The sequence below is a fragment of the Lucilia cuprina genome, chromosome 4, assembly GCF_022045245.1.
Source record: "Lucilia cuprina isolate Lc7/37 chromosome 4, ASM2204524v1, whole genome shotgun sequence".
NCBI classification, from domain to species: Eukaryota; Metazoa; Arthropoda; class Insecta; order Diptera; family Calliphoridae; genus Lucilia; species Lucilia cuprina.
Window position 1 is genome coordinate 80519490 of NC_060952.1, and position 26804 is coordinate 80546293.

At 27.5% G+C, this 26804-nt stretch overlaps 1 protein-coding gene across 2 annotated transcripts in view; it reads right to left on the bottom strand.

Moving 5' to 3' along the window:
- The window catches only part of LOC111677800 (protein sidekick-2-like), a 220715-nt gene that overhangs the window by 153794 nt on the left and 40117 nt on the right, over positions 1-26804 (bottom strand). Inside the window, exons 1-2 of one of the 2 annotated variants that reach the window (XM_046948557.1) lie at positions 22988-23006; positions 14466-14552 (exon numbers count right to left, since the gene is read on the bottom strand). The gene's annotated coding sequence lies outside the window, so the exon portion shown is untranslated. Of the gene's footprint in view, positions 1-14465; positions 14553-22987; positions 23007-26804 lie in introns of those variants that run through there. The other variant, XM_046948556.1, reaches the window with a different exon arrangement.

Genomic DNA, 26804 nt, shown 5'->3' on the forward strand with positions numbered 1-26804 from the left:
CGTTGGAAATGAGTTGGTGCTAAGCGTATTTTCCAAAGGACGAGTGTAAAGGTATACGTATCTTGGCCGCCTGTATATTTGAAGTGAGTGTGTCGGATGTTGTTCTCTATAGGTGTGTCGAATGAATTAGAAGTGTGCTGATTAAATGGCGGTGGATGAAAGTTATCTTTTAAAAGTGATCGACATTTTGTAAGTTGTATATCACATAAACTTATTAGAGTATCCCGAAGAATGGCCTGCTAAATAATTTTATGTATGAATAACATTCAGTTTCCTGCTAGGGATTTTCACAATATGGCAAAAAAAGAGGTTTCATTGTTCCTAACAATGTGGTGGTATCACCAAATATATATTTTTTTTAATTTTTATCGAAATAGGTGTCATAATTTTTAGCACAAAAACTTGCATTCTGACCAGAATTAGAGTATCTTTAAATTTTTTTCTCTCAATAAACATAAAATTACGGAATTTTTAAAACCCATTTCAAAAAGTATTACGTATACTGAGTTCAATATTTTTTAATCACTGGTGGTAATGAGGCCTTGAAAAAATTTATTTTTTTGGTTTTTTCTTATTTAGTACCAGTAGCTAAGTGGTTAGTTTTGTAGTCTGGTAGACCGGAGGTGGTGGCTTCGATTCCCACCTGAGGCACTGGTTAAGGTGCGCACAAAGGGCACTATACAGCTTATGTGTTCATCATTTCATCACATTTGTATATACATATGCAAACTAACTAACAAAAGTTCAAAATCAAATATCAATTTCTTACCTAAAAGGCTAATATAGTACCAAGAATACTAAAATGGTACTAAAGTACCAACGGCAACTCATAAACTATTTAAATATATAAACACAAAACAAGACCAACAACAGCAGCAGCCAGCAAACCAACCAACCAACCATCTAAACAATATACACTCTTACACTTTGATCCCAAAGGGCATGAAAAATCCCATTTACAAGTATGAATTGTGCAAAACCAAAGAGACGAGTGGCAGTTTTCTATAGAAATTTAGCAGTATTAGTAGTATTTACTTGAACATTTATATGAATGTACATTGTACATATGTATATTTATTTATAAGTATATAAATACATTTAAAAATTTTTTTTATTTTTCACATAGATAAATATATGTTTGTTTTTCTTTTGCAAAAAGATGTTAAAAAATTCAACAAAAAGAATGGTAAACGAATGTTTATACATACTTTTATAAGTTAGAAAAAGTACTAGTATTAGGTTGGTAATATTACTGGTACTAGTATTAGGTTGGTAATATTTAAAAGTATGAATTTAAAAACGTTTATCTACTTTGATTTTTATTTTTAAGAAAATTTTAATTCAATCTTGTTTTTTTTCAATTAAAGAACTTGAATGATAGTGAATAACTACAACATGGCCCCAATTTGCAAGACGTTGGCACAAAATTTTGTGAAAATTGCACCCGATATTGTCCTGAATGTTTAAAACATTCCTAAAGAAATGGCTCTCAAAAATTCTAACCAACTGACTAACTAGCTAACTAACTAACTAACTAACTAACTAACTAAATAACTAAATAACTAAATAACTAAATAACCAAATAACTAAATAACTAAATAACTAAATAACTAAACAACTAAATAACTAAATAACTAAATAACTAAATAACTAAATAACTAAATAACTAAATAACTAAATAACTAAATAACTAAATAACTAAATAACTAAATAACTAAATAACTAAATAACTAAATAACTAAATAACTAAATAACTAAATAACTAAATAACTAAATAACTAAATAACTAAATAACTAAATAACTAAGTAACTAAATAACTAAATAACTAAATAACTAACTAACTTACTGTCTCCGATATAGAATATTATTTATTAAGCACTGAATATGTTTAGTTTTTACTTTCTATATTCAAAAGGTTTCATTTGAAGAATACAATTGGAATTATGAAATGAAGGGCTTATTGCAGTAACTCAATATGGCACTAAAATAAATCATCATTTAAGTTTAAAAAAATTTAAAAAAATGGATTTTCTAAATTTGTAACTTAACCACGTTTTATGATCATATAAGTCGATAACTGTACTTTTTGAGTTTATAGGAACCAATAGATATGTTTCCTATCAACTCAAAAAGTACATAAAATCGAATTCTGATAATAGGTGGCTAATCGAGTTACTGCAATAAGGCATTCAAATAGTGGAATAAATTCTACATTTGGGGAAGTTCTCATAAAAATGGTATCATTTTAACCCTTTTTGTAAACTAAATCTATACATCATAGATATAACTCATACGACTCAGATCTACATTCATTTGTCCCGGAAAAATTGTGCTTTCAAAAAGTACCAAACTTTTTATCCGAACTTGATCCTATAGTTGCCTTAATTTCCGAATTCTAAAATAATATACCAATAGCTAATTTTGTGTGAGTAAATAAATTATTTTTAAAATTTTATAAAAATCAATGTGTTTGAATACTTATATTAAATTTCCCTTTTTCCCTGTTTTTCCTAATGAAATAGCTAATATTTTGTTAAAATAAGTATTACAGAGTTAGTCCATATAAGAAGTATATCTAATAAGAAAATGCCACTAAATCGAAAAAAATCTTAAAGTGCTAAAGAAAGTACCAAAAATAGATTGAATCTTAAAAAAGTACAAAACAAAGTCTAATAATTTTAAAAGATGTGTCCAAAATATTAACAAAAGTTTTATTATGTTTATTAGTTGAAAAGTTAAAAAGGCCCCAAAAAGGATTACACATTTTAACCCTTAAAGTACGAATTTCGAAAAAGTACCAGATACCCATCTGCTCTTTTCAAGATTAGAAATAGATGAAGTCAAAATTTGTTCTTGTATTACAAATAAGGTGTAAGATAATAAAAAAACTGGTTTAAACGTTATATAAAATATGCGAATATATATAAAGACATCTACTGCCAAAATTTTATGACTCTAGGATTAGCCATTTAGACTTTGCGAAGATGAATCAGTCAGTCAGTAACGCCATTTTTTATATATATTTAGATAACCTTTTTATATTAGATGTATTTACATTGGTAACTATTCAGCTAGTTCAGATTTTTGAAAGCAAACAGAAAGGCCTGGTCTAATGTATATATATGAACACACATCTAAACAGTAGTATAAGAAAATGTTGGCATAAGTGTTTGTGTTTGGTTGAGTTAAGATGTCGGTACAAGAGTACCATACGTTTAGTATGTATAGAAATATAAATATTAAATAATATTGGGTTAAAGATTTTAACAGGTTAAACGAGTACAGAAACGATTAAATATTTTTTTTTGTTCCCTAAGAAATGCACAAAAGTATACAGACTTTGTGTGTTTGTACATGATAGATGTACATACATACAAATGTATGCAGTTTTACATACATTCATACATACTTATGAATATTTAAGAAACATTTCATAACTTCTACAGTAAGCTCCCGAAGTCTCGTCGTAAGTTTGGCTTCAGATAACCAGCAGTGTCACTTGCATTAGTAACCTTTATATAAATTATGTAGTTAAAAATATTAAAACCTTTTAGAAGAGTTTATGTGTTTTTTTTTTAAATGATCTGTCATAACATATTGTTTCTTATAAAATTTATCACACTAACTTTAAGTTATTAATTCTTTGAACTTTGGATTATCTAATAAATTATATCTACACACATATATAATCTAAAAGACTTTTGTATGGAATTTTTATGTATTATTAGTCATCTTAAGCTAGCATTTTAATCTTAATAAGAGATTCCAAGGCAATGTTATAATTGTTATAATTAAAAAAAAAATATTTTTTAAATATTAATATTTATAAAGTGTAAAAGAAATACCAATCAAAATTATATATTATATAATTATTTTTTACTTGCTAACATAAGCAGCAATCCGCTTAAACACCAATTTACTACATTACAAATAAATTTGATTTAATTACTTGAAAACTTTTTCTTAATGCCAGCACACAAATATTTATATTTTAAACTTTATGTTAACAAAATATTGTGGTTTTTTCATAACAAATCATTAAATTTTTATTCGTATATTGGCATCAAATTCACTTTTACACTTGAATTAATTCCAAGACCAACACTGATAAACTTTTGTTCAACGTTTTTTTAATGTACTTTTTTGTAAGTTTTCATGATTATTTTGTACAATAATTACATTTTATGTTATTTTTATTTAAATAATAAAACAAGGTACTGGATCACACAAACACGCGCTTTTCAACGGACAGACAGACTATGAAAGATAAGAAAAAAATTATTTAAATATTCATCGTTAATGTACTTAATTAAGTTGTAGTCTTTACGTTTGTCCTGCTTTGTTATAGGGATAAATTATTTATAATTTGGAAGATAATGAGTGAGACATTTTTGGCGAGTTTTTACAATAATTTTTTTTAGTAATATTTGTGCAATTACTTAACTGTGATTATTAAATAATAAAAATAAATTTATAATTTTCCACTCTCGAAATTACTTTGTTATATCCTACACAATTTTAATGTGAGAGTATATTGAGTATGTGCTCAGGCTTTATAACAGAGGCACTGGAAAAGGAGCGAAGGAGCTGTTGGTATTTTCTTCGATTTGGTTAACTCACTAACTTACTAATGTTAAAATTTACTGTCAGACTAATTTACTGCCCTCCGGTAGGATAGTGGTTAGAGTTCTAGTCTGGTAGACCGGATTTGATGCATATATCATCCTCCTTTCAAACTAACTAATGTTAGTTACATTACTAACTAACTAACTAACTAATTAACTAACTAACTAACTAACTAACTAACTAACTAACTAACTAACTAACTAACTAACTAACTAACTAACTAACTAACTAACTAACTAACTAACTAACTAACTAACTAACTAACTAACTAACTAACTAACTGACTAACTAACTAACTAACTAACTAACTAACTAACTAACTAACTAACTAACTAACAAACTAACTGACTAACTAACTACGGACAGAATACCATTTTAAGTCATTTTTTTAACAGGGCTGCAAGTATTTCCAAAAAAGATAAGATGACTAATGAATTATAAAGTAGGTAGGTAGGTAGGTAGGTCGATAGGGGGGTGTATACTACATCAAATCCGAAGAAATACACCTAGGCCACTATCGGGCCTGTTGTGCGCTCCCTAACATGAAAAAAGAAAAAATATTTTTCAGTGTTCGGAAACTCAGTTTCCTGAACGTAATTTTTAAGAATCTTCCAATTGTTGTTAGTCAGAAATATTATTTCCGGAATAACATCACTTCCAAGATACTTGGATCTAACTTCGACGAATGCCTGGCAGTGCCAAAGAAAGTGCTCCAGAGTTTCACTGTCCTCTCCACATGCTCTACATTCGTCTGAATCCACACGTCCAATTTTGCATAGATGTGCTCGTAGTCCTTTGTGTCCACTCAGAATACCATCATACTAACTTCAGACTTCCTCATTTTGAGGAGATTTTTCGTCTTTCGCTCATCAGGATCACCCCATAGGATCTTCGTGGTTCTACCCACTGTTTCATTAATCCAAAAGGCCTTATGGGATTCTCTCACACATATTTTTAGTTTAGCTTTTGTTTGGTTCTTGAATGGTTTTGCGTTTGTCAGGTTAACTACCTCAAGCACCCTTCCCTTTAATGCTATTACATTCGCCCTTTCGTTACCGACTACTCCCGAGTGGGCTTGTACCCATATGACATGAACCTTACCCCTGGTAGAGTATTCAGTTAATGCTTTCTTACAATCCAATACGGTCTTAGATTTAGTTCTATCGCCTGATATCGCCCTAATTGCTTTCTGGCTGTCGGTAAAAATATTAACCGCTGTGGGCGTCATAGTTATTCTAATCAAATTTACGCATTCCGTTATTGTAAGTCCAATGATTGTGTATAGCCTTCCAATGTGTCCAGTATATATTGATGACGTGTCCTATAACCGCTTTTGGCCAGTTCGCCTAAAGTATTGAATTATAAAGTAATTTATATTTTACATGTTACTTTTGTCCAATATGTTTTGACCAACATTTTATATACTATTTTAAAATGTTTAGTAAACTGCTATTTGTAATAAATACACATCACATGATTTGTCATTAAGTATTTTTTAGATTACTTTTAATGTCCTTAATGTGATTTTCTAAAAGGTTCAAATACCTCAGTTTTTTTTTCAGAAATTTCTAAAAGAAAATAGTTTTAAAAATAACAATTTTGAAGTGCAATAACCTTCACTTCCATTGAACTTTATCCTCAGTTCATTTGCTTTCCAAAATGAAAATAAAACAAATGTTCTATTTTGCTATTTTGTAGTAGATTTTTTACCTATTTCAAGTATTTATACTTAAATGTACATTATATTTCTTTAATATAGTTTTAACCACCATCATAATTTACTTGCTGCTTACGAAAAATTAAAAGGAAAAACGACAGAAAAATTCTTACACAAAAAACCACAAATTTAATGCTGTTTTTGTTTTATTTTACTTTAAGTTGATTTCTGTTTTTTTTTCTTTAACACAACTTCTGCTCATTTCAAACTTTTAATATTCACATTATATTGTATGTATAGTGTAAGAACAATCTTTATAAAATTGTTTTGTAGGTATTTCATGTTTATTTCCAATTTTTTATATATTTAATAAACCAAAAAACGGCTGGTTTGTGTGTGTTTGTTTTTATTTCTCTTTACGGTTCCAAAAAGTTAACGACTTTGGCCATTTAATGTTTAATACAAGAAGAGACCCATTAACACACTTTGTTACTTGTTATTTTTATATAATCTTTCTTTTTGGGAACGAATATAAATACCGGGTTTTTTTTTTCGTTATACTAAAATTGTGTTAAAAAACAGAAGAGAATATAAAAACACAGGCCAGTTGTGATAAATTGTAATCTTCTTGTGTTTTTTTCAGCATTTTCTTTTTGTTCTTGTTTTTTGGATTCCGGTTGTAATTTTAATTTTATTCCTTTTTGTTGTACGAACATAAAAAAATGAAAAGATATTGCGTGCTGGTAATTATATTTGTAGCTTAAGTTGTTAAAAATATTTTGCTATTTTTTTTTATTTTTGTCAGGAAATAGTGATTGTGATCTTAACAGATGAATACTTCATTGTAAGGATTACTTAAGGTTTTAAAATGTATTTCTAAGGGATCCTTTGAGGGAGAAATAAATGTCAAATCTGCTGAACTTTGGTTAAAAGGCTTGAGGGAAGAGACTGAGAAGAAATCTTAAAAGTTTTATAATAAAAAGCTTGTATAATCTGGTCATATAAAAAAAGAATATTTAAAGCTAATATTCAGATAAAATACATAAAGGTTTATATGTAGACAACTTTATTTAAATGCATATATATGATCATAAAGTTAGTATTTTGGTATTTCAAAATCCATTTCATTACCAATATAAACTAGACATTTTTATTAAAAATATTCTTAAATATTTCAATTCTTCTCATTTAAAACACTACTTCCGGTTTCCTTGTCCTCTCATTATTATTATTTTCTTTACTTAGTAGTATTGAATGAAAACTTAAGGCATAAATAAGCGTTGTATAAATGTTTTCTTTTAAAATGTTCTCTTCAAAAAAGTAAAAAAAGAACAGCAAATGTTTATGCAAAAATGAATTATGGTTAAAGTTTAAAATGTCGAAACAGATAAAACTTAAATTTTCTTCTACACTTTTTTTGCTGTTATAGCAAAAAAAAAACTGTTTTTCATTTTCTTTTTAAAAGCGTGTTTTTCTTTAGTATTTTAGTTCAGGTTTAAGATTTATTCAAAATAAATTATCTTTTTCCTTGTTAAGCATTAAGAAAGTAAGATAAGAATATATATAAACAAAACTTCTGGATAGGGTCGACTTTTAGTTATTTTTTTAATTTACACAAAAAGTTATTTAAGGAATTAATGTAAGTTTGTAGATTTGCTTGAAAGAAACAGACAGTATTTATAAAATTTGTCTGTTTTTGATTTCAACTCATTAATCAGAGTATACTGCTATATGACATCATAGGCCTCTAGTTTTATATGGTTTTGAGAAAAATTACAAAAAGTAAATATATATTAAAATTTGTATATTAAAAGGTCCACTTCTCATATAGCGATTAATATTCTTTCAATCGATTGTTACGAACATCAGCACGAACCACCAAAATTCTCCTCAAACATAAAATATAAAATAATTATATTTTTATTAAATTCTAGATAGATGAATCGATATTGGAGGAAGGGGAAAGACAGAAATTGTTATTACATCCTACAAAACTTAGCTAATAGACATTTAAGTCCTATCGACAGATAAGCTTTACGTCATTAAACCTGGGAACGGATAGTATGATTAAAATTAATATACCAGCCAAAGACCTTAAATACTTACTTATAAGCAGCATGCTTATAAAAAATGGCGATCGGTGGAAACCGAATGAATCCTTCGATAGCAAACTGTTAACACTGAATGTATGCATTGACATCGAAGTCGGCTTCAATAACATGCACACTGACACTCTTATCCAATCCTTAAACCAGTTTTATGTTGACTGGGTGCTCCGTAACTGGATCAACTAAGGAACAGATTGATATATACAGATTGGTATACCACATGTTAGTAATTTATCAAATTTACCGTGTGTTACAATGATGAATCTAAATTACTTGTGTCGAAGAGCTGAGGAGGCTCTTAATACGGCCTTTTCAAAAGAAATGCAAAAATTTCTAAGTATACTCAACCTTGTAAATGAAGCAAAAAGATACCGATGACAGACAATGTTAAGTACTTAGGAGCATCCTTGGCCGGAAAATAAAATAGAGATACCACATAGAAGATAGTACCAACAAGGCACATCATTGCTGGGTAATATGTAGGAAAACTATAAACATGAAATGGTCTAGTACAAATACTCGTGAGAATCCGGGATGCAAAAGGGGCCAAGATTGGATTATGATATAAATATACCAACATCCAAAAGCAACAAGGGCAATAACGGTGATAATATCAAAACTAAATACTCTTCTAGAGGTATGGTTTACATTATATGGGTACAAGGCCACTGTACAATAGTCGACAACGACAGGGCGAATGTATTCGTTTTAAAGAGAAGAGAAGAGAACAGAGAGAGCCACACAGGGAAATAATGAAATGGTGGGTACGATGATACATATTCTGTGTGAACACACATGATTACGAGCACAGCTATACAAGACTGGATGCACGTATTCGGAATGTGGAGTATGTAAAATTGAAAAATAAACTCTGAACACCATAAGACCACTTGGACTAATGAAACGGTGCATACGGTGGTACAAAAACTGAGTGAACATACAAGATTACGGCAACAGCAGATTCTGCGAATGTTGAACATGTGAAGAGGACAGAAAAACTCTGGAGCACTCTCATCTTTTTTGATTCAAGTATCTTGGAATAATATCATTCCGGAAATTAAATTTCCCTAGAAAATTGATTTAAAATTCTTTGGAATGGCGTACAGGAATCTGTTTTCTGAACATTGAAAAATATAACACAATTAGTGAAAATTTTGTTACTAAGGAATAATTTATTATGAAAATTAAAGCACAGGTACAATTGTGTATTTCTTAGACTTTGATGTAGTATTCATCCTTCTATTAAACTAAACTATTAAATTCTTTAAAATTTATTCCCTAATAATGTTTATGGTTTTAACTTTAGCTATTAATTTTTAACAAAAATTCTCAAAATATTGCCAATATTATTAAGTATCTATTTTTTAAATAAAATTAGTTTTAAACTATGAAAATAACATGAAATTTTTAAGCTTGTAACATCTGTTTTTTCCCATCTCTCATATAAAATAAAAGTTTTTTCTATAATTTTTTTTTTTTTTGCAGCAAATATGATGGTAATTTTTCTTTTTAGTTTCTTTTTTTCCTTTATTTTTTGCTCAGAGTGATGATAATAGTAAATTTTATAGGTAGGAAGAGGATGAAGAAAAAAGATGTATTGAGTTCTTAAGCCTTACAGGATAAAAAATGCATTTGGCGATAACTACTGAAATAAAGCGGAAGGCGGATGTAATAGAGAACATTTTACATAAACATTGAACGTGCAAATTTTTTTAGAAACCGATTTGCGCTTATAAGGAGCCATAAAGTATTTAGTAGAATTACCTTGAGAGTTAAAGGAATGTGTTTTCGTTTTTACCGTAACTAAAGGAATTCACAAAATAATCTATGAAAAAAAAGCATTAAGTACTTAAAATGTATTAACGTTGTAGCAGTAGAATTTCAAAGTTTGGATTATTTATCAATACAAATTTTTGACTGAAAACAAATTTTAAGAAATTTATAATAATTGCTTCATATAAACCTGTTGGAATAGATTTAACTATAATAATTTAATTCTAGATACTACTAGTGCAGAATAGTTTTTATGATATAAGAACACTTAAACAAATTTGAAAAATTGCCAAAGTTATTTTCCAAGTTTTGCTCCTTCTAATACCAGTTATTATTTTGTCGAAAATATGAACTCCAAAGTTTTTTATTTTTCCATCACATATACATACATATAAACTTTTATGGTATACAATTTTATAAATATTTAAAGATATTATAAAAAATATATATTTTTCTTTTATAAATTTATTATATTTGTGCTTGTTATTTGCAAAGTTGTTATTCTATAAAGTGTAAGTAGAAAAATATAAAAATAATTAAAAAACTAGTTGAATTTTTAAGTACAAAATATTGATGAGTTAACATTTTGTTTAGCTCAATAAATAGCTAAATTATATGCTAGTTATCGAATTTTGTCAGTCGGTAATTGACTCATATATAGTTATAATACAAGCTACAGAGTATCACTTATCAAGTCGTTTTAACGTTGACCGACTAGTTAAGTTATGGTCCGTTTATCTAGCTCAACTATTGTCTATATAAATTTTTAACTCAAATACATACCGTAGTTGTTGAAATAACTTGAGCAAGTTTGACACTTAACAAACATATCCTGGACGAATCCTGTTCATTATGACTAAATTCAGTTTGTAATAACTTTTCTCGTATTTCCATTAGATTTAATATATTTTAAAAGTAATAATAAAAAATGCCAAAATTATATATGTATATGTACTACAAAACCAGTTAAATTTTATAACCTTAACTTTAGACATTTTCCAAAAAGTTAAATATTTTTATACACAAAAAACAAAAATAATAAACACACACATACACATGCAACGTTTTAACTCATAAATTCTACTCAAATCAGATTTAATTGCATTTTAATATAGAATTTTATAAAAATTGCTAATAGAATTTTATAGTTTTACCTTGATGCTATATGCCACAACTTGATTATAAAATTACATTTAAATTTATAATAATATTACTATTATTATTATTTGCATGGTAAAAATTTTTTATATGCTAACATAGATGTATATTTATTTAATATGTGGTGGTTTACTAACATTAAAACTATAATCATCACAATATACTAAGAAAATATTATTAGTATAATTTCTATGAAAAGATTATAGAAATATTCTATCTCTCTCCTACTAACATATTCACATAGCCAAACACATAAAGTAAAATGAAAGGAAATCAGCAATAAACACTTTCACACTTTTAATAACATATTTCCTGTTTTTATAGTTGGTCTTCTTACGATTTTCCTGCCATTTAACTTGAAAAGCTTAAAGCAAAGCCATCATCATTTTTGCATGCATATGTAAGTATTCGTAAATTTTTATGGCTTTTTGGCTTATTTCTGTTTAAGATTCTTGTCTGTTGTATGTTCACAGTACAAAAATGTATTTGGCTGGTATGCGAGCTCGAATATGTATGTGTTTGCAAAATAACTGTATCAAAGGTTTTTATGACGCCGTTAATAGTTTATATTGTACTGTAGCAAACACATATGGAAATAATAACCTTAAGATATTAAAGATGCATTTATTCTATTTATATTTTTTTTTTGTCCTTTTAAGATTTTATTTTGCGTAAGTATTATCATATTCATGTCAATATCCGTTAAGGTGTATGTTGGAATATGGCTCTGGTGGTACCGGAAATTTAATACAAACATAATGGAATTTATAGGAAGTTTTACTGTTAACCTTTATGGAGATTTTATTAAAAATATTGCAGCACATATAAAAATAAATTTTAATCGCTAACACATGATGTGCTCTATATGGAGAGAAATCTTTTATCACTAGCTTGAGATGTTTTCTATACAAAAAATGCATCAATTGCTAGCTCAAGATTTTCTGTATAGAACACTCAAGAAGTTTAATATAAAGATAAAGCATCTATCGCTAACTCAAAATATACTCTATATGAAGAAAGTATTTATCTTTAACGCAAGATGTGATGTATAGAATGAAATTGTCTATCGCCTGCACAACATATTTTGCTTTCATAGAAATCATCTATCGATAGCATAAAATATTTTATCTGTTGGTAGCTCAAGAAATTCTCTATGCAAAGGAAGAACTAATTGCTAACTGAAGAACTTCCCCATACAGAGAAGGCTTATGTATATATAGCTCAAGATGTTCTCTATAGAAATTATTGATCATGAAAAAATTATATATTTGGAGAAAGCATCTGCCACTAGTTCAAGTTATCTCTAAAGAGATGACTGATCATAGAAAGAAGTATATGTTTAGAGAAAGTAGCTATCAATATCTCAAGTTATTCTTTATACTGACATAACTAGTTTAGAATTTTCTCCATAATATTACAATCCTAAAAAAACACAAGATAAAATAGTACTTTTCTTAAAAATTAAAAAAAAAAAATTATATACAAAAAACGTCGGTTAATAATTTGCCCAATTTTGAATTGTACATATGAGTTAAAAAAGAAAACGAAATATTTCTTGGAAAACTACCGACTCATTAGTGTATCTTTTAAAACAATGTTATTCTCATTTCATTTAATTACTTAATATATATTCATTAAGATGCCCTCGTTTGAATAAAGCAAAATTAGGGTATCAATGTTCTCAACTAAAGTTTAAGTTTACTATATGGTTTTTCAAAATTTTTGTCCTGATGTTAATATTTGGTGGGCTTGGTCAATGGTTAGAATAGTCAAGAAGGGCCTGAAATCCTTTGGAGGAAAGTTTAAAATATTTAAATAAAATATAAAACATATCGAATTTCGAAAAACTGAATACCCTGTTTCGGTAAAATAATATGAAGTTAATAATGTAATAATTTCAATTAATTACATTAATTATTAGTAAACAAATAAAAAAATCCAAATATAGAAAGATATGTAATAATTTTGGAATCGTATTGTAAATGGAGATATGTCATTGAAAAAGCCTTTCAAAGACCTTTCATATGATACAAAATTTGCTTATAGTTTTTTTTGACAGATGTATCAAAAATATTTTATAATCTTTAACAAGGATCCTTTGATACTGCTCACTAAATATTGAAGTCAGGACAAAAAATTTGAGAAATAGTATCTTATAATGAACTAAGTTTTAATTTTTTGTAAATTCTCAGATAATTTTAGGGACCATACGAAAGTAAATACATATTTATATATATATATAAATAGATATATATATATATATATATATATATATATATATATAATAATATATATAATCATATATATATTATATAATATATATATTATATATATATATATATATATTATATATATATATATATATATAGTATATAAATATATATAATTTATCTTCATGTTAATTAAATTAATTAACTAAAACTCTTCTTAAGTATGAAAAGTTTCGTCTTTTAATTTCATGTAATATGTATTAAGATAATATTATGCCAACAAAAATTTCATGTTCTAAAGCATGTTGTTTTTAATTATGTTTCTTTGGTTTTTAGTTTCACTTGGCTTTTGTTTTTTTTATTCTTCCATCAATATGCCAAAATGCTGTAACGTTTTTTTTACCACAACTAATTAACAGTTTTTGGTTTTGTTATTTCTTTGTTGTGCAAGATTTTTGTTATCTTCAAAATACTAGAATTTTCTCGTCTTTAGTTGCTTTCATTAATGATCATCATTGGAAAACTTTAGCAATTTCATGTTTATTAAGTTCAATGCAGTTTTGTTGGCTATTTATACTCTCGTTTTTTGCCACTTCATTGGTTATTTTCCAACATAGATTTAGACTATATATAAAAATACATAGATATGAACTTATATAAGATAATCCCTTGGAGTGAAGTTAACACGCAATTTGGAAACCATGCAAGGGTTAGTCTAATGCTAAAAAGTTATATATAGTTTGAGTATAACATAGAAAAAAAATTAAAACACGTCAGTAAAATGTGAGCAATCCAAAGGGGAACTTGTTGTTCTATCACTTTTATTCTCTTTTAATCGAAGTGATAATTACATTACTATTGTTATTATCATCTAACAACAAACAAAAACTTAACAACGAAATTCAATTTTCATTTTATGGTTTAGTACGTACCTTAGCATTTGTTTGTCTGACTTTATGAGGTTTTCATATCATGCATGCATTTGGAAGATTATAGTTTTTTCAGTTAAGTGTTTTGAACTGTAATTAAAAAAATAAACAAGTTATTTTAATTGAAATTTGTATTGCTTTAAGATTTAATTATATCGTTATGATAGATATCAAACTATAATAAAAGATATTATATATTAAGTAGTAATTAAGTTATAAATATTGTTTAAAGCACGTACATATCTAGACAAAATAATTATTTTAAATAAATAGTCTTTTGAATTCTTATATATTACTTTAAAGTTTTACAAAATGTGTAATGGGGTTATTAAGTTTATACAATTTTTTAAAAGTTTGAAATCGACCTTATCTATTCTATAGAGAGTGTTAAAAAGTACATTGAAAAATCACCTTTACCCAAGTGTTGCAAATACGGCAAATTAATTTCAGTTTTCGATATTTACTCTAAACTAAATTTTAATTTTTTTAATATAAAATCAGAAGAGTTTAACTTTTACAGAGAGAACTCAAATAAGTTAATTATACTATTAAAAATTTTGTAATTTTTTTTTATTTTGCAATTATAATCAGATTTATTATCAAAAATAATTTAGTTTTCATCAAGCTCTTTTATACAAGCATATGTATGTACAACAGGTGGTATGAGTAATAAATAATTTGTACTTATTTTTTCACAAGTATACGTATGATCTTGAATATATTTTTATACCCACAATAAAAAAATTAAATATTGATCATAGACCTACAAAGGTATATTTTGGGTCCTAATTAAATTTTAAGACAATCTAGTCTGTCCGTCTGTCTGTTTGATAAAGGTACGATAGAGTCCGAACGGAAAGAGCTACAGAGTTTAAATTTTACACAAATAATCTCTATAGCTGTGTTTGTTTGTTTGGTATTGAAAACAGGCTGCCTTTCCAAAAAAAGGCTTAACAGACACAAATGTTTTAAAAATGTGATTTTACGATTAAATTCAACATAAATAAGTCTCATATGAGTCAAATTATCGCCCCATAATTTTATGTGTATCTGTCATTATTGACCCTTATATGTATATGATCCCCACCAAAAACAACTTTAACGCCTATACTGGCTTTAATCACGAGTTAAGCGCTGGCATTTGATATACACAATTAAGTTTCATACGGGCAAAAATCTATCTATCGAATTTTATGAGGAACGGTCCCAATAAAGTCCCCTCGGAAAATGAATCTAACGCGAGTGGTTTTAAAATACGAGTATAGCTCTGAAACTGGACACAAGTAAGTTTCTAATTAACACAAATCTTGAGGACACTCGGTCCTCAAGTGTCCATTCCCCCTTCAGAAATTGACTTTAAAGCGCATTTCTGGCTTAAGAATAAGAGTATAGCTAAGAAATTCGATACACAGAAGTATATTTCTTTCTCATAATAGTATCAACCTAAGTTTATAGGAGAGCATTAATTAGCTGCATACGATTTGATGGTGGTATATAAAATTTAGCATATTCAAATGTAAATAACACTCTTACTTTAAGAAAAATTGACAGGAATTTCATTAGTGATTTTTGCATCTTTTATATTATTTAGATTCTAAAATTTGTTTATCTGGGAAACTAAAAAGCTAGAGAAATGTTGTACTGGTAACTTGATTATCAATGCAAATTTTTAGGTAAATAATGGAAGTTAGAAAGTCTTATAACAATAAAACACTAAAATCTTTATATATGGGAAACTTTAATAGCTATTGTTAAAAAAGTAAAGTATATTTATGTCGAATAAATTTCAAGTGAACTTCAAAAGTTTGACAAATATTTTGCTTTCAAAAAACAAAGAGACAAAATGGTTACATGGAATTGAACTCATATATATGTTTTATAAGTAAGTTTTTTTTGGGTTCAAAAACATTTCCTAAAGATGACCTTATATGGGAAGTAAGCGGCAAAAATTGAGTTCCCATAAAACTTGTTAATATAGAATTTCGTTGCAATACTCGCATTTCGAAGGCGGTAGGATTAATTATTATCAAATTTAACTAAGAGATTTTAGTTTTGACATAACTTGTTTATAACCTATTTACTGGCATTTTTATGCAAATAATGAATACTTTGGAGGTGACCGTATATGAATGTAAACTTAATTGTCTTATAAAAGCAGAAATATTTCAATTCCTATAAAATTTGTTTATGTAGAACTTCGATGCTATAATAGTAAGAATTTATATTCGCAACATAATCATTCAATCGTAAAATCTGATACTCTTACAATGACACTCTGTTGTGTTGACCTCAATAAAAACAATCCAATTTGCTATTTCTAATTACAAAATTGCTTTCAATCATACATTATCATACTGACTTCTTAGCCATTCATTCTCAATTTAACTAATACTGCCTTTAACTATTTAATTTCTATAGATTTTTTTCTACGTTCTTTATCAATTGAATAAATTAAATATCGAAGACGTGTGTGGACACAATTTTTTTTTGTCTATATAATATACATAACTGGAATAATGAATGGTTTTCTATTGAATACTATATATAATTTAATTATATAAATAAAAGTGTGTGTTTGATCAAATCCCGTTTATTTGTTTGGTTGTTAGACTAACCAATGGCTACTTTTACTTTGTGGTCATTTTCAAATAAATATTCTATGTGAATGTGTTGAATTCATGTTTTTGTTTGCGATATTTTTCCATTTCAGTTGACATGGGTGTTTAAGCAGACAAATAAAAGAAACCATACATATATTTATACAAAAAAACCATCATATATGCCATTGTTTGTGTATTTACTCTACAACAACAATAGTATACTTGTTCCTTTTTTAGCTTTTAGCTTGGTTTGTTTACCATTGTATAAATGTATATATGTATATACATGGATGAATGTAGTTTTTTTGTAGGTATTGTGTTTACGTTTTAAGCCAAGATAAAAATCATAAGCAAACCATTAGATTGTTTTCTCTTCGATTGACGTGACATGTTAATGAATGGTTTCTCACATAAAATACACATACAAGAAAATTTATATATGTATGTGTGTACATGCACATGAATACAAAGACAAAATCTTACATTTACAACCATACAAACGTAGTAAATACACGTATTATGAGCCTTTTGTAATTTCATTTTTTTTTACTTTTTATTATAACGATCGGATTTGTATGATTATACACTGGGTGTAAAATGAGCCAGATCAACTGATATTATATTTGCTAATGTACGAATTTTATGTTAAAATTTATTTTGGAAAACTGGATTATGATAAATTGAGTATTAGTGATATATTGTCGTAGTTAAAGCAACCAAAAAATTTTTCTCAGCGTATATTTTTATGTAAGTATTTAAGTATGTATGTGTTTTTGTAATTTAGTAGTCTTATTGTAATGGTTGAACAAGTTCTTCCTACTTTTCTTTTATTCATGTTATTCTCTTGTAGTTTCTTTTTACTAAGTTTTCATTTAGTTTTTTTTTTCTACTTTTCCTTTACTTAGGTAATTTTGTCAAGCAAATGTATAATTTTCTATAGTCCTGCTCATTCATATCATTGTTCTTATTGTTGTTGTTTTTTGTTATTGAGTTTGGTTATTTTCTTGTTGTAAGGTCTTAAGGATAAGTGAGGTCCGAATTTGATTTAACAACAAAAAGCATTTTGTAACAATTATTTGTGGGTAGAAATAAATGGAAAAACGTGACAGCCTGAGTATGGGGAAAATTATATGTAACTTTGTATAGAATTTTGTTATGTGAAGGATAGTACGTAAACACCCATTGACATTTTTAATAAAAATGCTTAGATATTGTACTCTAATTTAAGATTTATATGTTATATTCAATATCATCAGATGGAGGGAGGGAGTTATTGGAAATTGGAAAGTCATCACTTGAAGTTTAAATTAAATTTTAATTTACAAATATGTATTTTCTTCATTTTTTATTGTTATTTCTTAACCCAAAATATGACAATAATTTATTGAAGAAGTCTTTACAACATTTTTTGTGGAAGGATCATTTATGAACCGATCATCGTAAAATCTTGAAGAATGATGTTGATTCATACAAATCATATTTATGTCAAATTTAATCACTGTATTCGCATTTTTAAGCCAGTAATGATAATCATCGTTGGATTTGGAAGAGAAATTTTAGCTCATACAAATGAGCGTCAAAGTCCGATAGACCCTCACCCAAAGTATAACAAGAAATTAAAAATTGTCAAAATATTCAAATATTTACCCTACTTTTTTTTACAGAGTTTTAATTTAATTATTGAAAATTCGAACATTTTTAAATTTTTAACTTTTTTTTTATAAAACTCTGTGTGTTTAGAATGCACCATTACACATACATTTTTTAATAACACATATTTAGAGTTAGATTCTTTTTCACTAACACATGCTTAGAATTAGGTACTGCTGTCAAAGAGTCGGACTACTTGTTATACTTTGCCCTCACCCATAAAATTTTGTAGAACGATTTTGGTTTATACAAATAATATTCATAAGAAATTCATACAAGAATTTCATCAAACTACTCGTTTTTTTAAGCCATTAATGTAATTTTCTTATGGGGGTAGGGTCAAATATGGACCGATCCCAACAGTAACCAGCATAATAGTAATTTCTAAAGGAGACCTTCTATGGGGGATTTTGTTTACGAAATTACGTGGCATTTGTTTCAAAAACAATCAATTTGTGAATATTTGAAGCTTTTTACACAATATTTCGGGGATATATTTGTATGGGGCCCATGTGAAAACATTTCTGGTTAATAGAGAATATTTTGGGAAAATTTCATCTCCAGATCTCTTTTTTGTGGATGCTAACAGAAAGACGGACGGACACAGCAAGATCGTCTTAAATTGAGGTCTTACAATATTTCGATGTGTTACACACGGAATGAAAAAATCAACCAGACGTTATTTGTATCCCTTATATTAAAATTATGCTTAAACAGTCAAACGGACGGACAGACAATGCAATAAGGACCGAGAATATCGGTATAAAATTCGTAAAAATCTTATGTTTTATGCGTTAATATATATAAACTACACTGATAATTTTTTTCGAATTGGTTATATCACCTATATAAGGCCTTTATCCAAAAATCGCTGGAATACCAATAACTAATTAAGAAATAAAGATATTTGAATTGTGTTCGACATAAATATGGTTTGCTTATACACATGTATAAGATTACACCAATTTTTTCGCAATAGGTCCGTAATAGTCATATCGGTCTTATAGGAAACACTTACAAAAGTCGCATATTTCATTGATGAAAAAAGATATTGGAATAAAATTCCTTTTAAAAAGTTGTTTGCCAAAAATTTCTTGGAGGAACATATTTTATTATTTCCTAGAGTTTGTGTAAAGTTAAATTTTATATAAATTTAAAAAATAAATACTGTTTTTTAAAATTAATCAAAAAGTTGGGTGCTGAAATTTAAAACTTAAAATTAAACAGCTATGAGGAAATAAAATATATAAATACATGTTTTTCTATAAACATTAAACAATTGTTATTGAAAAAATAGTAATTCATACAGAAACAAATCAATTTGAAAGAAAATGTAATTACATTTCCTTAAAAGATACAAAGTTCTATCTACTTTTCAAAGTAACTACAATAGAATGTATGAAGAAAAAGCGCAAACAAAATGAAAAACAATGTTTAAAAAGTAAATATTGAATCAGTTGCCAATTAACTTTTACACACAATACCTATGTACATTAAAAAAAATTGTTAAAAAAAAAAAAAAAAAAGAATTCAACAAAATATTTTGTTGCGAATGAAAGTAAGTAAAAGTAGTAAAAGGGTTATCTTTAGATACTTGTTAATATTGGCACAAAACTATGGAAGCATAAAAACACGTACAACAATATGTGGGTTACGCTAAGCAATTTCCGGCTACTTCTTAATATGGCTCCTGTACAAGAAGAAATATAGAAAAACAACCATTTTAGCTGGCAAACCACATCAATACATTGAAATATTTTATTTTTTTCCAATTTTCTTTTTTGCTTTTAACTAAAATAAAGTCTTTAAATCCTATTTAAGGTGTATTAAAGTGAAAACCTATTTTTACTGCATTCTCTTCTTACTTTAGACTATATTTAGTATAACAAACAATCACATATACTCTGTACATATACAATATCTGTCCTTCAGGAGAAAAAAAGGATTTGTTTGTTGTTGTTGTCGTTCTTACGGTTGGTAGATATAAAAATAAAAAAAAGAAAACAATATGAATGTTTACGAAAAAAAAAGAGTTGCCCTTTTTCCAATTCACTGCATGTATAGAGTTGAAAGTTTTTTTTTTTTCATTTGAATTTTAGCTGTTTCCTTACAATAACGTTGGCAAAAAATCAAAAGGGAATACATGGATTTTGTTAGTGTTTTTTTAACCTATGCATTGGTTTTGTTTTCCTCTTCTATAGTAATTTTCACAAATTATTGTAATAATTCAAAGTAACTAATAGAATCCGTACAACCTTTCTCCATTATATTATATTTACATGTGGTTATTTCAAAAACATTTTTCACTTTTTTGTCAGACTTAAACGTTTTACATCAAACTTTTCTTTTATAGATTTAGAAAATTGGTTAAGTTCATATCATAATCAATTTGACTTTAGTATATAAAAATGAGATCTAAATATCTTTTGTAATGTTAAATGTTATTTCCTGCTTTAACCAGTATGTATGTATTTTTTTTCTTTAAAAGACAAAGCCATATATTTCATCATAAACGACCTGCAGAAGTTTTCTTTCAAAAAAAGTTTAAACAAAAACTATGGAAGCTTAAAATATTTTCGCCATAACTCTATGATTGATTCTTGTGTAGTAAATTTCTTGCAAAGTAAATAACTGTTTGTCGTTTATCCATGAGATACATGCCTTGCTATAGCCTAAATATATTAAATTTTTCTTAAAATGAATAATGTATAACAGCGTAAAAAATCTTTGCTAACGATATTCGCATATAAGAACATTTTATATATATTTTTTATATCTATCATTTTTTTCAACATTAAAGTTCCAGTTTACAAGAATATGTATATATGTGTAATAAAAAAAATATAACACACAAACACATCATACATACATACATAGTAGATGAACATCATATCAGCAAAAACGAAATCCTGGTACACATTTTCAATGGTAGTAAATGAAATCAGATTTCAAAGTTCAGCCAAGTGTATGTTTTCGTGTTGCAAACAGCATCTGTTTAGCTTTGAAATTTGGTAGCAAAAAAAAAAACTAAGTATATATAAAACTAAAAGTAAAAAAATTACACATAAATAAAAAAATATGTATTAAAGCAAAATATAACCTTATTGTAAAATTAAGCAACAAGTTGCAAAATATTTTAAAGAAAAAGTTTACTGAAACTTAATTTAATGGAATTCAGAGTATAATTGCAAATGATGTTCTAGATTTAGTTAATGAGAATATCGGGTAAGAACAGGCTTTAACGAGTTTATAGTGGCATATGCTCTCAATTGAAAATTGATCTAGATCAACAGACTAACAAACGTCCTATATAAACTTAGCAACTATTATGGGAAGGCTATTCATCTGTCTGCGTATCCATTTAAACCTTGTACACTACAGGTGTAATTGACCTACCCCCATATAATGTACCCATCAAAAAATCATCTCTATCAATTTTTATGAGTATCAGTCCATAATGACACCACGCCATATAAATTCCGCCCCAGAAAATGACGAAAAATACGAATACCGCAATGCAACTCGACATAAAACAATTTTGTTTTAAAATCTCTCTACTATATTCCATGACTTTAATTCTCCTTAATGGCTTCAAATTTCGATGGAATTTTAAACAAATAAGGAACTGAAATCTTCAATGTAAGTATGTATGTATAAATAACCCTACTCCCTATAAAAATTAGCACTGTCAATAGTAAAACCCCCATTAATGGCCATCTTTCAAATGTTACCCTGATGTTCTCATTAATATCGATATATAATAAAATATTCAAAATATCAAAGTTCATTTATATGGCAGTGATTTGATGGTGGGTATAAAAGATTAGGCATAGCCGAATATAACATTCTTACTTGTTTGTACTGGAATCTTTTGAGTTAAATTAATTTTATTTTGAAGTTAATTGACAAATTGGTGTAATTTATTTATTTATATTAATATTATTTGAATCAAATTCTAAAATACTACAACTTCACTTCCTAATCACTTTCAAAAAAAAATAACATAAGAATCCAAATAAAAAGAACATCCCTCCTATAACAAGCCTGTGTTAAAATAATGACTTTCTTAGGTCTTTTTCAGTGCTTCCATGGAATAAAATCTACTTCTTTTTCGCGTCTTTGGAATTTTTTTTGCTGGCTAGTTTATTGTTAATTATACTGCCTACTTACATAACTATCGGGCCTTATTTGGTTCCAGCCCACCATTTAGCTCAAGTATACTACTTACTATTGTGGTCTTTTTCAGCCACTGGGTAATTGTCAGTAAATACTTACCAACGCTCATTGTGCATCTTACTCGCAGATGGCTTTTACGTACTTTAGCTATCCAATCTCTGTCCATTGCTATCCCTACGCATAACTCTTATAACGTAACTTCCGTTACAAACACGCTGATGGTCTCTGTTGAGTTGGCAACAGCACCTTGATACGTAACCGGTAGACCATAGTACGAATACAGAGACCACACTGTTTTAAATTTGTTATAAACAGAGTTATCTGTGAACAAACCTGGATAAAAGAGGAAAATTCAATGGTATTACTTATATAAGATACCTTTCATATATCGTCTATCAACACAGAAAACTTCTCATTCATATGACCTAGCAAATCTTTACATACCCGGTAAGTAGGCAAGTAATATTGGAGAAAAGTGTAAGTAGTTACATTTTGGGTAAATAACTACTTATTTTTGTTCGACAATGACCAAAAAATAACTTGTTTCAAATCTGCTTACCAGACTTTTCCGGATTTAAAACTAGTTTTACAATTATTTCTCATGTTTGCTATTCTATTCTCTTACTAAATGTCCCAATTAAAAATAGTTTTATCATTATATCCAGAATGGTTTTCACACAAATGTAAATATCAAAAATTCTTGAAAAAACTTCCAAAATCGACTCCGGTTAGAAACACTAACTAATTCCTTATTAGACATACGCTATAGACAATTGACTACAAATTCCATTCAAAAAAATTAATTTATTTTGTTGATAACGAGAACTCATTACCAAGTAATGTATGTAATAACTACATATCCTACAATACTCATTACCAAAATCTGAAAATATTTTACTGGGGACACACTCATAGAGAACAACCTCCGACACACTCACTCTAGGTATACGAGCTGGCCCGACTCAGACATTCATTCTGTATCATATGCATTTAACACCAACTCATTTCCAACGCTTAGCCGTACAGTCACTCTTCTAGGGGTTATCTGTTGTAATTCGGCAACAGCGCCAAACTTGTCACCGTGCATCAGTATTTTTACCGCAACTCACTCTTCCCGCGAATTTGGACTTAAACCGCAGCCACTACGTGAATGTCGAAGGAATTGTGTGGTTCTCTGGTTCGACCCCATGCCAAATAATTACAAGCAATATCCGAAGAGTGAATTAACTAGTTTATAGTCACGGCAGATTAGAGGTGGCACTGCTTTACTCCGGGATTGTAATATACTAAAATTATGGTCTTTTAACAAGAAACATGCGTCGGGGTTGGCTTCTTTCAGTAAATCAATTTTTATTAGTTAATAATTTGGAACCAAAGTTCCATTTTAAAGTTTTGGAACTTTTGGAACTTTGGATGAAATATTGCTGAAGTTTTTAATATTATTTCTTTGAACCAGAGCAAACGAAGTAAAAAAACCAATATGCCATACATCCTTTTTGATAGTGATATAAAAATATATATGTACATACGTTTAGGTTTCCTACAAAACGTAAAGATATTTTTGGAAAATTTTTGTCTAATAATTTCATAAACCTACTACAAAATGTATAACATTAACGTACTTTTTAGAAATAAAGCCCAAAGATAATAATTTCAAATCTAAACTTGAAATATGTATGCGCATAAATAATTATAAATTCTATTTTCTATGAAGCTCTAAGCAATTTCTATGAATTTCTATTAAAATATTAAATTGTACTCTGTTGTATTTATCCCAAATGTATTAAATAATCCATGTGTCTCTGTAATTGAATGTGCTTTGAGTTGCAAACAACTTCAAAGGATTCATATTTGTTTTTAAAAATATGGTTAACAAGAGACTACGTACATAATTCATAGCTCGGCAGTTCGGAGTGGCTGTTTCAAACAATGTATTCATTTGGAGTTATATTATTCACTATTTGACCAGCTTTTTAAAAGAAGACTAAGAGAAAATTGATTTCTATATTGTTTAGGGCACAGACATAACTATTGACTTCATGTTCTATTCACAAGAACTTTTTGTGTAAGAAATAATGTCTGTCAACAATAGAATCTTGAGACACATACGGTCTTAAAAAGATTCGCAGACTTTTTGAAAAACTGCAAGTTTGCATTAATAAATTAATGTATTTGTCTGTGTGTTATGATTATATCATACACATATAAAGCCTTAAGTGATACACTGCACATAATTACATTTCAATTTAATGGATATAAATATACAAAATTTAAGTGCATGTATAGTTGTATAGTTCTAAGTTTTGTATAATAACAAATTCAGCAAGAACTTTTTATTAGAAACAAAAAAAAACATTTTTAATTAATGAAAGTGTTCTTGATTTATATCAAATCTGACAAATCAACACATACAACTAACTAGTTAATTGAAGTTAATTTTACCACAGATTTAATTAATTAAATTTCAAAATTGCAGAAATAATATACTCATAATCACATTTTAATTCTATTTTCTGGAAATGCTCTGCTGATTTTGTCTATATTATATTTTAATTGAAGTTTATTTTCCAAGTTTCATTGTGCCTTTAATAGACAGAAAGTGATGGAAGTTAGATCGTATGTTTCATTTACCTTTAACAATGATAACAATGACATTCTGTTTTCTGTATGTCTCTCTGTCTGTCTACTGATGACTACCCAGGTATACATTATTAGTAAATGAAGAAATCGGTGTAAAATTGGTCAATATGGTCTTTAAAATACATATAAGCACACTGCGAAAATTGTTTTCTCTCGGTCTATAATTGGTCGTAGCTTCCATAAATGGTCAACTTCCGAAAATCACTTAAATAATTTAAGTTAAATATAAGTTACTAATTTATTTAGAAATTAATAGTTTATTACATAAATAACAGAGATAGAAAATAATAATTATTTTTGAATGTTGAAATAAAAAAAGCAACCACAAGAGAGAACAACATCAAATATACCATTTTGATCGCCACGAACTAAATTTTAAGAATATGTCATACCCTAATAATACCGTCCGATAGAAAGAGGACCGCTATAAATTCAAGGGAAAAAATTTGCGTTTTTAGTTTTTCTTTTCGTGATCCTGTGTCTTTTCAAAAGGACTTCAAAGTTTTAAAAAGTATATTTTTCAAAAAAATATTTTTAAATATTTTTACTAATCAAACAATGTCAAATTTGGTGTAAAGCAAACAAGTAGCGTTGGGAAATATTTTGTATTATTTTTATTTTATACCGTTAGGATGAAAATCTGTCAAAAATGTCTTTTAAAATTCTTATTCTTAAAAATCTATTAAAATTTTCAATATTATTTTTTTCAAAAAAAAATATTGAAAGATTTTTTTATAATTCTTTTGATCCTAACAGAATGAACTAAAAATAATACAAAATATTTTACAATCTTTTTTAAAATTCTTATTCTTAAAAACCTATTAAAATTTTCAATATTAGTTTTTCAAAAAAACATTGAAAATTTATACATCTTTTGATCCTAACAGAATAAACTCAAAATAATACAAAATATTTTACAACTATTTTTGTTAGCTTAAACCAAATTTGTCAATGTTTGATCAGTAGAAATGTTTTGAAATATTTTTTTGAAAAATGTACTTCTTAAAATTTTAAAGTCCTTTTAAAAAGGTCACAGGATCAAGAAATGAAAAACTAACAAAGCAGTTTTTCTCCATTAAGTTTATAGTTTCAGACGTATATCATCCAGTTAGTGTCTAATTTTGAGTGTCGTGCTGTATAAATAAAGATATCGGAATAAAAAATCATTTCGAAGTTTTTTTCTAAAGATGCCCCTATTGTCTCCCATAGAAGGTGTATTAAAATAAATGTTATGTAACTAAAGACGAAAAAATTTCTATATTTTGTATTAAATCAA